At 56.8% G+C, this 13,521-nt stretch overlaps 1 protein-coding gene across 3 annotated transcripts in view; it reads left to right on the top strand.

Annotated features, from left to right (window-relative positions):
• meiob (meiosis specific with OB-fold) overlaps positions 1-13,521 on the top strand; it is a 254,364-nt gene that overhangs the window by 235,411 nt on the left and 5,432 nt on the right. The gene's annotated exons all lie outside the window — the stretch shown is intronic.

Genomic DNA, 13,521 nt, shown 5'->3' with positions numbered 1-13,521 from the left:
TAAATTTAAATTAAATAAACAAACATAGTCATCGTCCGCCCCCCCCCCTCACCTTTTCCCTCCCCCTTCCCCCCCTCCCCCCCCCCCCCCCCCCCCCCGGGTTGCTGCTGGTACTGTCCCCGTACCCTATCGTTGAGCCAGAAAGTCGAGAAAAGGTTGCCACCGCCTAAAGAACCCTTGTACCGACCCTCTCAGGGCGAATTTGACCTTCTCTAGCTTAATGAAACCCGCCATGTCATTGATCCAGGTCTCCACGCTTGGGGGCCTCGCATCCTTCCATTGTAGCAAGATCCTTCGCCGGGCTACTAGGGACGCAAAGGCCAGCACATCGGCCTCTTTCGCCTCCTGCACTCCCGGCTCTACCCCAACCCCAAAAATCGCAGGTCCCCATCCTGGCTTGACCCTGGATCCCACCACCCTCGACACCGTCCTCGCCACCCCCTTCCAGAACTCCTCCAGTGCCGGGCATGTCCAGAACATATGGGCATGGTTCGCTGGACTCCCCGAGCACCTGACACACCTGTCTTCACCCCCAAAGAACCTACTCATCCTCGTCCCAGTCATGTGGGCCCGGTGCAGCACCTTGAATTGGATGAGGCTAAGCCGCGCACACGAGGAGGAAGAATTAACCCTCTCCAGGGCATCAGCCCATGTTCCGTCTTCGATCTGTTCCCCCAGTTTCCCCTCCCACTTAGCTTTCAGCTCCTCTACTGACGCCTCCTCCGCCTCCTGCATAACCTTGTAGATATCAGATATCTTCCCCTCTCCGACCCAGACCCCCGAAAGCACCCTGTCACTCACTCCCCTCGTGGGAAGCGAAGGAATCCCTCCACCTGCCGCCTAGCAAATGCCTTTACCTGCAGATGCCTGAACATGTTCCCCGGGGGGAGCCCAAATTTCTCCTCCAACTCCCCCAGGCTCGCAAACCTCCCATCAATAAACAGCTGTCTGATGCCCGCTCTGTGCCAACCCTGAAATCCCCCATCAATGTTCCCCGGGACGAACCTATGGTTCCCCCTTAACGGAGCCTCCATCGAGCCCCCCACTTCTCCCCTATGTCGCCTCCACTGCCCCCAAATCTTGAGGGTAGCTGCCACCACCGGACTCGTGGTATACCTCGTAGGAGGGAGGGGCCACGGCGCCGTTACCAGGGCCCCCAGGCTTGTATCTCCACAGGACGCCCTCTCCATCCGTTTCCATGCTGCCCCCTCCCCCTCCATTACCCACTTGCACACCATCGACACATTGGCTGCCCAATAATACCCCGAGAGATTGGGTAACGCCAGCCCCCCCCCCCCCCCCCCCCCCCCCCCATCTCTACCCCGCTCCAAGAAGACCCTCTTCACCCTCGGGGTCCCATGCGCCCAAACAAAGCTCATGATGCTGCTAGTCACCCTTATAAAAAAGGCCCTAGGGATAAAGATGGGCAAACACTGAAAAAGGAACAAGAACCTCGGGAGAACTGTCATTTTGACGGACTGCACTCTACCCGCCAACGATAGCGGCACCATGTCCCACCTTTTAAATTCCTCCTCCATCTGTTCCACCAGCCTGGTAAAATTAAGCTTATGGAGAGTCCCCCAACTCCTGGCCACCTGCACCCCCAGGTATCTGAAACTCTTCACTGCCCTCTTAAATGGGAGTCTCCCAATTCCCTCCTCCTGATCACCCGGGTGTACTACAAATACCTCACTCTTGCCTAAATTTAACTTATAGCCCGAGAAGCCCCCAAATTCCGCTAACAGCTCCATCACCCCCGGCATTCCCCCTTCTGGATCCGCCACATACAACAGCAGGTCGTCCGCATACAGCGATACACGATGTTCCTCCCCACCCCGCACCAGACCCCTCCATCTCCCTGACTCCCTCAACGCCATAGCCAAAGGTTCAATCGCCAGTGCAAAGAGCAAGGGGGACGGGGGCACCCCTGCCTGGTCCCACGGTGGAGCCTAAAGTACTCCGATCTCCTTCCATTGGTAACTACACTTGCCATCGGAGCCGCGTAGAGCAGCCTCACCCATTTGATGAATCCCTCCCCGAATCCGAACCGCTCCAGCACCTCCCACAGGTACCCCCACTCAATTCTATCAAACGCTTTCTCCGCACCCAGCGCCACCACTATCTCCGCCTCCCCCTCCACTGCCGGCATCATAATAACATTTAGCAGTCTCCGCACATTCGTGTTGAGCTGCCGTCCCTTGACAAATCCTGTCTGATCCTCGTGTATCACCCCTGGCACACAGTCCTCTATCCTGGTGGCCAGGATCTTCGCCAGCAACTTAGCGTCAACATTGAGGAGCGAGATAGGCCTGTATGATCCACACTGCAAGGGGTCCTTATCCCGCTTCAGGATCAGAGAGATCAGTGCCCGCGACATCGTCGGGGGCAAAGCCCCCCCCTCCCATGCCTCATTGAAGGCTCGCACCAACAGGGGGCCCACCAGATCCGCATACTTTTTATAAAATTCCACCGGGAACCGGTCCGGCCCCGGCGCCTTACCTGACTGCATTTGTCCAATCCCCCTGACTAGCTCCTCCAACTCTATTGGCGCCCCCAGCCCCTCTACCAGCTCCTCTTGAATCCTTGGGAACCATAGCCTGTTCATGAAGCTCTCCATTCCCCCTCTCCCCATCGGAGGTTCCGACCGGTACAGTTCCTCGTAGAAGTCCCTAAAGACCCCATTTACTTCTGTCCCCTTCTGCACTATATTCCCACCCCTATCCGTCACTCCACCAATTTCCCTAGCCGCATCTCGCCTGCGGAGCTGATGCGCCAACATCCTGCTCGCCTTCTCCCCATACTCATATACCATGCCCTGCGACCTCCTCCACTGTGTCTCCGCCTTTCTGGTGGTCAACAAGTCAAATTTGGCCTGAAAACTACGCCGTTCCCCCAGCAACCCCTCCTCTGGTGCCTCCGCGTATCTCCTGTCCACATCCAGGAGCTCCCCCACCAGTCTCTCCCACTCCTTCCTCTCCCTCCTTTCCCTATGGGCCTGGATGGAGATCAGCTCCCCCCGGATCACTGCTTTCAGAGCCTCCCAGACCATCCCCACCCGGACCTCCCCCGTGTCGTTGGTATCAAGATACCACTGAATACTTCCCCGGACCCTCCTACACACCTCCTCATCAGCCAGCAGCCCCACATCCAGGCGCCAGAGCAGGCGCTGGTCCCGCGCCTCCCCCATCTCCAGATCAACCCAGTGCGGAGCATGGTCTGAAATCGCTATGGCCGAATACTCTGCATCCTGCACCTTCGGGATCAATCCCCTGTTCAGGATGAAAAAATCTATTCGGGAATAGACCCTATGGACATGGGAGAAAAAGGAATACTCCCGCGCTCTCGGCCTCCCAAACCTCCAGGGATCCACCCCTCCCATCTGGTCCATAAACCCCCTCAGCACTTTGGCCGCCGCCGGTCTCCTACCCGTCCTTGAACTGGACTGGTCCAGTGGGGGATCCAGCACTGTGTTAAAGTCTCCCCCCATGATCAGGCCCCCGCATCCATATCCGGAATGCGGCCCAAAAGCGCCTCATGAAGCCGGCATCATCCCAATTCGGGGCATATACATTAACCAGCACCACCTTCTCTCCCTGCAGCCTACCCTTCACCATAATATATCTGCCCTCCTTGTCCGACATCACCTCAGCCGCCTCGAACGCCACCCTCTTCCCCACCAGAATCGCCACCCCCCCGGTTCTTCGCGTCCAATCCTGAGTGAAAAACCTGCCCCACCCACCCCTTCCTCAGACGAACCTGGTCCGCCACCTTCAAGTGGGTCTCCTGGAGCATAGCCACGTCCGCCTTCAGCCCCTTCAGATGAGAAAATACCCTAGTTCTCTTAACCGGCCCATTCAACCCCCTCACGTTCCAGGTAATCAGCCGGATCAGAGGGCAACCTGCCCCTCTCACCCGCCGGCTAGCCATAGCTTATCAACTGCTCGCCCCAGGCCAGCTCGCCCCGCCTGACCCATTCCCCATGGCGATAACGCCTCTCCTCTACCCCCCCGGCCCAAGCCAGCTCCTTCCTGGCCATTCCAGCAGCAACCCGGTATCCCCACCCCCCACCCCCCCCAGGCTAGGACCCCTCCTAGCCGCGACGCACCCTCCATGGTACTTCCGTGAGTCAGCTGACTTCTGCTGACCCGGCAGCTCCTGCCAAAACCCATCTCCTCCCGGCATGGCGTCATCCCCCTCTTGCCACACCTCCTTGGCACCGCTTCAGCGCGGGAAAGAAAACCAGTAGAGGCCACGCCCCCACCTCCAGCTCCGCCCCCCCTGCCCCGCAGCGCGGACAACCAGAGGAAAGCCCGCGCTTTCACACTGCCACACCCCACCCTTCTGACGCAGCTCCTCAAAATCCAGTTTCACCTCAACCCCCAGCCCCGTACAGAAGAGAACATATAAAGCACATACCCCCAACGTTCCCCACATACCCCACACCCATACCCAACAGACAAACCCACCCGGAAACAGAGCAAAAAAAAAACCAGCATTAAAAAAACACGTGTTAAAATTGAAGAACAGCAACAGCGAAAACAGCAACGGCCATAGTGTGTCCCCAGACCCTAGTTCGAGTCCAGCTTCTCCGCCTGTACAAAGGCCCACTCCTCCTCCGGGAACTCGAAGTAGTGGTGCCGATCCTTATATGTCACCCACAGACGCGCAGGCTGCAGCATTCCAAATCTGACCTGCTTGGCATGCAGCACCGCCTTCGTCCGGTTGAACCCGACACCTCCACACTCCAGTCCTGGTAGATTTGCACTACCGAATTCTCCCACTTGCTGCTCCTCTCTTTCTTGGCCCAGCACAGCACACACTCCCGGTCACTAAATCGATGGAACCGCACCAGCACCGCCCGCGGGGGTTCATTTGCCTTAGGCCTCCTGGCCAGCACTCTGTGAGCTCCCTCAAGCTCCAGGGGCAAATGGAAGGACCCCGCTCCCATCAACGAGCTCAACATCGTGGTCACATACGACGGGAGATCCGACCCCTCCGCCAGGCCCAGGATCCTCAAATTCCTTCGCCTCGTGCGAACGTCCAGCTCCTCCAAGCGGTCTTGCCACTTTTTGTGAAGTGCCTCGTACAACTCCACTTTCCCCACGAGGACCACGGCCTCCTCCTCCCGCTCAGCGGCCTGCTGCTGCAACTCCCTAACGGACACCTGGGCCGCCTGAGCCCCAAGCAGCTTGTTGGTAGTCGCATTCAGGGAGTCCAGCAACTCAGCCTTCAGCTCCGCAAAACAGCGCAGAAGAGAGGCCTGCTGCTCCTGCGCCCACTTCCACCAGTCCTCGGGTGTTCCTCCGGCCGCCATTTTGTCCTTCTTCCCCCGCTTTTCTTGGGGAGCTGCTGCAGCTTTTTCCTTTGCCCTACTCCGGGTGAGCACCATAAATTATGGGGAATGCTCCTCTAGACACCTTCCCCCACCGGGATTCGTCGAGACAGCGCCGTTTGGGGCCCTCAAATCGGCCCAAAAGTCCTTAAGTAGCGGGAGCTGCGGTGCAACTGCAAAGCCGATTTTCTGACCGCTCCACTCCTAGTCCAGGCCACCAGTGGAGAATCTGAGAAGGAGTGTTCCCACACGGGGAAAAGTCCAAACAGCACCACAACAAGCCCTTAAAAGAGCCCCAAAGGGCAGCGACGGGGCTCGGCGGCGGCGACAGAGGGGCTCGGCGGCGGCGGCAGAGGGGCTCGGCGGCGGCGACAGAGGGACTCGGCGGCGGCAGCAGAGGGGCTCGGCGGCAGCGGCAGAGGGGCTCGGCGGCGGCGGCAGCGGGGCTTAGCGGCAGGGCTTGACGGCAGCGGCGGCAGCAGAGGGGCTCGGCAGCGGCAGGTCCCAAACCCCCCCCCCCCAACGCAGGCCAGGAGCGGTGCGGCAGCGGCAGGCCCTCCCCCCCCCCCCCCCCCAACGCAGGCCAGGAGCGGTGCGGCAGCGGCAGGCCCTCCCCCCCCCCCCCCCCCCCAAACGCAGGCCAGGAGCGGTGCGGGACCGAAGGGGGGTCAGGCCGGAGGCAGCGACCAGGAGGTCGCGAAGTGCGGCAGCGGGGACCCCCCCCCCCAACCGGCAGCGGGGACCCCCCCCCAACCGGCAGCAGGGACCCCCCAACCGGCAGCGGGGACCCCCCCCAACCGGCAGCGAACACCGGCCCACCCAAACAGCAGCGACCACCACGTGGCAAGAACAAAGGGACTGGGCAAAAGCCTCTCTCTCTCTCTCTCTCTCCCCTGGGTGAGTGAGGAGAAAGGAAGGGGGAGAGAAAACCAAAAAAAAAGACTTATATTTCTGTTTTTAAAAAAAAACCCCAAAAGAAAACTGGTAAAGAGAAAGGGGGGAGTATATACTATTTTCTCTCATTTTACACTCGCTCCCAGCAAAAGTAAGCCCATCGGAGAGGAGTTGCATAAAAGCGGGGAGGAGGAGAGAAAATAATTAAGAAATAAATAAATAAAATAAAGGGGTAAAGGAAAGAAGGGGGGGGGGGGAAATAAATTTAAAAAAAAATAATAAATAAAATAAAAATAGGGTGCGGAAAAGGGGGGAAAAGAAAAACAAGGGGAGAAGAAACGATGAAGGGGAAGGGGGAGAAAAAAATGCCAGAAGGGAGCCAAGAGAAAGGGGGCACCGGAAGTAGACGGGGCAAAGGGCAAGCCAGCTCGGGCAAACGAATCAGCACACGAAGCGGCGGGAAGGATGTATCGCCGCATCAAAAAGAGCTGGACAGACAGGTACCCTCTCCCCTGGGGCTAGAGGGGGGCGTGAATTGGAAGGCAGCCTTTGCCGAGGTGGTGAGGGAGCAGCTGCAGGCAATCAAGGCAGAGTTGAAAGCAGATGCAGAGGCCGCAGTACAGGCAGCAGTGACCAGGGCCATGTCAGGGGTGCAGCAGGCTCTGACCAGATTGGAGGAGAAAGTGGATGCCCAAGGGGAGAAACTGGAAGCCCATGAGGCAACCATTAAAGAGCTGGAGAAAGCAGCGACCGACATGAGCGACTGGGTCACGGCCCTGGAGAGGGAAGTGGCGAGACTGGGTGCAACACAGGGGAGCCTGAAGGGCAGGGTAGACGACCAGGAGAACAGCTCGAGAAGGCAAAATGTTAGGATAGTGGGCCTGCCAGAGGGGATCGAGGGCTTAAATCCCACAACATTCGTGGCTGCGATGCTGGGCTCCTTAGTGGGGGGGGACACTTTTCCCACCCCACCGGAAATGGACAGAGCTCATCGGTCACTGCGCCCGAAGCCCAAGACAGGGGAACAACCGAGAGCAGTCATAGCCAAACTGCACCGGTACCGGGATAGGGAGACAATCCTGCGCTGAGCCAAGGAAAATAGAGCCTGCAAATGGAACGGGCACGCCATCCGAGTCTACGAGGATCTTGGAGCGGACATAGCTAAGAGACGGGCTGAGTTCAACAGAGCGAAAGCAGCTCTCTACAAGAACAAAGTGCGTTTTGGTATGCTGTACCCAGCAAAACTCTGGGTCACATACCAAAACAAGGAATATTTCTTTACAGCCCCTGCTGAGGCGAATAGGTTCGTCGAGGAGCACGGGCTGGAAAAACGCCATGGGAGGTAGGGACGAGGGGCCCATGGCAAGGAGAAACGACATGCCGACGGGGGGGGGGGGGAGGGGCGAGGCAAAGCCAGCCCCCTCCCCCCCGGCAGGAACACCCAGAACAAAAAACAATCCACTGCCTAAGGAACCGCTCCAGGTGGGAGGCCAGGCCCCAGCACGAGGGAACGGGAGTATTGGAGAAGGGAGAGGAGAAGCGGTACAGCAACCTCCGAGAGGGGAGCCACTGTGCTAGCAGGAAAGCTAGCGACGGGGGCACGCAACAAAGCAGGGCCGCAGCGCACCCCCAACAGGGGGGAAGGCGCCAGGCAGGGGAGGGGGAGGATCACCCATCAAAGTCGGGAGAGCAAATGGGGACAGGAATAGGGGATAGAGGGGCAAAGGAGGGGTACACGGGAGGGGGGAAAAGGGAGAGAGCGGGGGGGGGGGGGGGGGGGGGGGGACACCCGGGGTGCGAGAGACCAGGGAGGGGAAATGCAGGGACAAAGGGACAAAAGAGGCCAGAAAAGGAACAGGGCCACAAAGTGCCACAAACAAGGGCTCGAAACAGGGAACCGCTGCAAGCACCCACCCAGTACGGTCTGTGGGCGAAGGGGCCCCCCGGAGTGCAGGGGACTACCCACGTGGCGGACACACAGTGGGCGGCCATGGCGGGTGCCCCCGGGACAAGGGGAAACCCCGGAGCGCAGAGACCCGACCGCATGGGGAGAGCAGTGATAGTGGCCATCCTGGACGGCCCCCTAACAAAGGGAAACCCCAGAGGGCAGGGGCGCGTCCACCGGACAAATATGGTTAACCCCACAGGAGCGAGGGGGCAGAAGCCCCCCACCAGGATAGTCACCTGGAACGTAAGGGGACTTAACGGCCCAGTGAAGAGATCTAGAGTCCTCACCCACCTCAGAAACATGAGGGCTGACATAGTCTTCCTCCAAGAGACACACCTGAGGGAGCAGGACCAACTGCGGGTAAGAAAGGGCTGGGTGGAACAAACCTATCATTCCTGTTATGGGACAAGGGCCAGGGGGGTGGCGATCCTGATTGGTAAGAGGACAATGTTTAGGGCGACAAAGACGGTTACAGACCCAGGGGGGGCGGTATGTCATGGTCAGCGGGGCCCTGGATGGGGCGCCGGTAGTTCTAGTCAACGTGTACGCGCCCAACTGGGACGACACGAGCTTCATCCAAAAGACCATGGCAGAAATCCCGGACATAGCGACGCACCGACTAATCATGGGGGGGGACTTCAACTGTGTACAGGACCCAAAGACGGACAGATCAAACCCCAGAACGGGGAAAACCTCAAACATGGCAAGGGAACTCAGTCACTATATGGAGCAGATGGGAGCAGTAGACCCCTGGAGATTCGCCCACCCGGGGGAGAAAGAATTCTCTCTCTTCTCCCCAGTACACAACGTGTACACCAGAATTGACTTCTTTGTGGTGGGGAAAACGGTGCTTCCAGGGATAGACAAGGTGGAATACTCCGCAATTGTGATATCAGACCACGCTCCACACTACATGGACGTGCGGCTAGAGACGGGAAGGACCCAGCGCCCCACATGGAGGTTGGACGGTGCCTTACTAGCTGACAAGGCCCTCAGCGAAAGGATAGCGCGGGCCATAGCGGAGTACACGGAAAACAACCAAAACGGGGAGGTCTCACCCTCCACGTTCTGGGAAGCGCTTAAGGCCATACTAAGAGGGGAAATCATTGCCTACAAAGCGCAAAGAGATAGGGAGGAAAGGGTGGCTAGGCAGAAGCTGGTCGACTCCATACTGGAGGTAGATCGTAAATACTCCGAGGCCCCGATCGTAGAGCTCCTGGCGGAGAGAAAAGAATTACAAAGGAACTTTGACCTGCTCTCCACCAGGAAAGCAGTACACCAACTCTGCCAGGCACACGGGGCCCTGTACGAACACGGAGACAAAGCCAGCCGCCTGTTGGCACACCAGCTGAGAAAGCAGGCAGCCAGCAGAGAAATTGCACAAATCAGAGGTACCAGAGGCACGTGGGAAACAGAACCAGAGAGGATCAACGAAACCTTCAAGGCCTTCTACCAAGAGCTGTACACCTCAGAGCCCCCAACGGGGAAGGCTGGGATGAACCGGTTTCTTGATGGACTGTACATACCAGTCGTGGGAGAGGGCAGAAAACGGGATCTGGAAGCACCACTAACACTGGGAGAGATCATGGAGAGCATTAGCTCCATGCAGACGGGGAAAGCGCCGGGACCGGACGGATTCCCGGCGGACTTCTACAAAAAATTCGCGACAGCGCTGGCCCCGCACCTGCGGGAGATGTTCACAGACTCGCTAGCTAGGGGCAACTGCCACCCACGTTAGCACAGGCCTCAATCTCGCTGATACCTAAGAAAGACAAAGACCCAACGGAATGTGGGTCATACAGACCCATATCTCTGCTGAACGCAGATGCCAAAATACTGGCCAAAATCCTAGCCAAAAGGCTAGAAGACTGTGTACCTGAGGTGGTCACAGAGGACCAGACGGGCTTCGTCAAAGGTAGACAGCTTACCGCGAACATCAGGCGCCTGCTGAACGTGATAATGACCCCCTCCGGGGAGAGAACACAAGAGGTGATCATCTCCCTGGACGCAGAAAAGGCCTTCGACAGAGCCGAATGGAAATACCTCATAGAGGTACTGGAGCGGTTCGGGCTTGGAACAGGGTTCACCGCTTGGGTAAAGCTCCTATACAACGCTCCCATGGCGAGTGTACGGACCAACAGTACCAACTCCCAATACTTCCAGCTGCACAGGGGCACCAGACAAGGATGCCCACTGTCCCCGCTGCTGTTCGCACTAGCAATCGAACTGCTAGCAATCGCGCTCAGGGCAGCAAAAAATTGGAGGGGGATCCGAAGGGGAGGTAGAGAGCACAGAGTCTCACTCTATGCGGATGATCTGCTCCTCTATATCTCGGACCCACAAAGCAGCATGGACGGAATCATCGCGCTCCTGAAAGAGTTTGGAGCCTTCTCGGGCTACAAACTCAACATGAGCAAAAGTGAGATCTTCCCAGTACACCCGCAAGGGGGGGGGGGGGGGGGGCAGCACTAAAGGGGCTGCCGTTCAAACAAGCCCGACATAAATTCCGCTACCTGGGGATCCAAATAGCCCATGACTGGAAAGGGATCCACAAATGGAACCTCACCAGCCTGACGGAGGAAGTTAAAAAGGACCTGCAAAGATGGAACACACTCCCGCACTCCCTCGCGGGGAGAGTCCAGACGATCAAAATGAACGTACTGCCCAGGTTCCTCTTCCTGTTCAGATCCATTCCGATCTACATCCCCAAGGCCTTTTTCAAAGCGCTGGACAAGCTTATCATGGCGTTCGTATGGGGGGGGTAAAAATGCTAGGATCCCAAAGAAGGTCCTACAAAAAACAAAAACCAGGGGGGGGCTAGCCCTCCCGAATCTACAATTCTACCACTGGGCGGCAACAGCTGAGCGAGTAAGGGGATGGATCCAGGAGCCAGAAGCCGAGTGGGTACGTGCGGAGGAGGCCTCCTGCATGGGAACCTCCCTCCGGGCCCTCGCCACGGCAGAACTCCCATCCCCACCCAAAAAACACTCCAGCAGCCCAGTGGTGACAGCCACCCTCCAATCCTGGAACCAACTGCGGCAGCAATTTGGCCTGTACAAAATGTCGGACAAGGCTCCCATCTGCAACAACCATAGGTTCAAACCAGCACTGACTGACGCCACCTTCAAAAGGTGGAGGCAGGACGGGGGGACACTGACAGTCAGGGACCTATACACGGATGACAGGATCGCAACACTGGACGAACTGACAGAGAAATTTCAGCTAGCTGGGGGGAACGAGCTACGGTACCTGCAGCTCAAAAACTTCCTACAAAAGAAGACAAGGACGTACCCACAACCGCCACGACAGACGCTACTGGAGGACCTACTGGACGCAAGTATCCTAGAGAAAGGGAACTGTAGTGACATGTATGACCGACTGGTAGATAGGGACGACACCGTACTGGACGCAACAAGAAGGAAATGGGAGGACGACCTGGGGATGGAGATCGGGTGGGGACTCTGGAGCGAAGCACTGCATAGGGTCAACTCCACCTCCACGTGCACAAGGCTCAGCCTGACGCAACTAAAAGTGGTACATAGAGCCCACTTAACGAGAAACCGTATGAGTAGGTTCTTCCCGGAGGCGGAGGACAGATGTGAGCGGTGCCAAAGAGGCCCGGCCAACCACGCCCACATGTTCTGGTCTTGCCCCAGACTTGTGGAGTACTGGACAGCCTTCTTCGAGGCTATGTCCAGTGGTGGGGGTGAGGGTGGAGCCATGCCCGATAGTGGCGGTCTTTGGGGTTTCAGACCAGCCAGATCTATTCCTGGGGAGGAGGGCGGACGCCCTTGCCTTTGCCTCCCTGATCGCCCGCCGTAGAATCCTGTTTGGCTGGCGGTCAGCAGCACCGCCCAGAGCTGCAGACTGGCTGTCCGACCTCTCGGAATCTCTCCAAATGGAGAAAATCAAATTCGCCATCCGAGGGTCGGACGACGGCTTCCACAGAACGTGGGAGCCATTCATGCAACTGTTCCGGGACCTGTTTGTGGCTAACGTACAAGAGGAAGAATAGTCGGGTGGCCAAGAATCGGGAAAATGGACGGGAATCGGGGGAAGGTAGCCGGGGGGGGGGGGGGGGGGGGGGGGGGGGGGGGGGGTTACGGGCTTGTTATGGGGGTTTGATGGCAAGCCAAGGCCCAAAACCAAACTATAAGTGAATGCCTATAAACGTGTGCCTCGGCCATACTGGGGAATGTAAAATATGTATGCTGGCTAAAGGGGGCGGCCACAATTGTTGCTATGAAGATGCTTACCTGTAAATATTCATGTTAAATTTTTGTGTTTTCTTTTTTTTTCCTCTCTAATAATTTGTAATCTGTCATATATAAAATATGAAAACTCAATAAAAAAACATTTATTAAAAAAAAAGCCCCAAAGTCCGAAAATAGTGGGAGCCACTGAACGTGCGGCTTAGCTCCGCATCACCGCTACCGGAAGTCCGTCTCCGCTTCTTCAATGGCCTTGGTGAGATCTTTTCACCGTTCTTCCCTCTGCTGCTAGAATTCAGCTTTCATAAAGGCCCTCAGGTCAGCTTGAGACCTATAAGCTGGCCCTTCCCCCGCTTGCATGCTTGCAGAGGCTTTTGTTTGCTGCTGCTTCAGACAAATCTTGCACTGTTTCTGAGGATCTGATAACCAAGAAACATCCTATTCCTGGGGGAAAATACTCCTTGAACATTCACCCACGCCTTTTCATCGAAATTCCAACCCGTGTTTCTCAAAAAAGAGCTCTTTTCTGCAACCTTAGGCAGGAGCTGCCTCTGTGTGATCACTCACTCCATGATGCACACCGGAAGTTCCCTTTTTTAACTTGTTAACATGACTGAGTTTACTGACAGCACTGTGGATGTAGCTATACCATATGGACTGCAGTGATTCAAGATGTGGCCCACCACCTTCTGAAGGGCAATTAGGATGGGCAACAAATGTTGACCAAGAGAGTGAGGCCTTGTGAAATAATTTAAAAATAAAACTCCATGCCACAATTATACTTTATTTCTGCTCTCCACAAAATAACAGTTTTCAGAAGAACCAGTTCAACATCACGGCCAGCTTCCAATGGGTTTACTTCTCCCTGTTTTGCTGTGTCGTACTGTCGAGTGACTGTCAAACTGTGCCTCTCAGTTTCCAGAGAAGTCCTGACACAAATACCAGCAGTAGAATCATAGAATCACTACAGTGCAGAAGGAGACCATTCAGCCCATTGAGTCTGAACCGACCCTCCAAAAGAGCACCCTACCTAAGCCCATGCACCGTAGCCCTGTAACTCCACCTAACCTTTTGGATATAAAGGGGCAATTGATCATGACCAATCCACCTAACCTGTACATCTTTGGAACCCATAG

The sequence above is a fragment of the Scyliorhinus canicula genome, chromosome 15, assembly GCF_902713615.1.
Source record: "Scyliorhinus canicula chromosome 15, sScyCan1.1, whole genome shotgun sequence".
Lineage (NCBI taxonomy): Eukaryota > Metazoa > Chordata > Chondrichthyes > Carcharhiniformes > Scyliorhinidae > Scyliorhinus > Scyliorhinus canicula.
The sequence above is the reverse complement of the archived record's forward strand: the minus strand, read 5'-3'. Positions and strand labels throughout refer to the sequence as shown.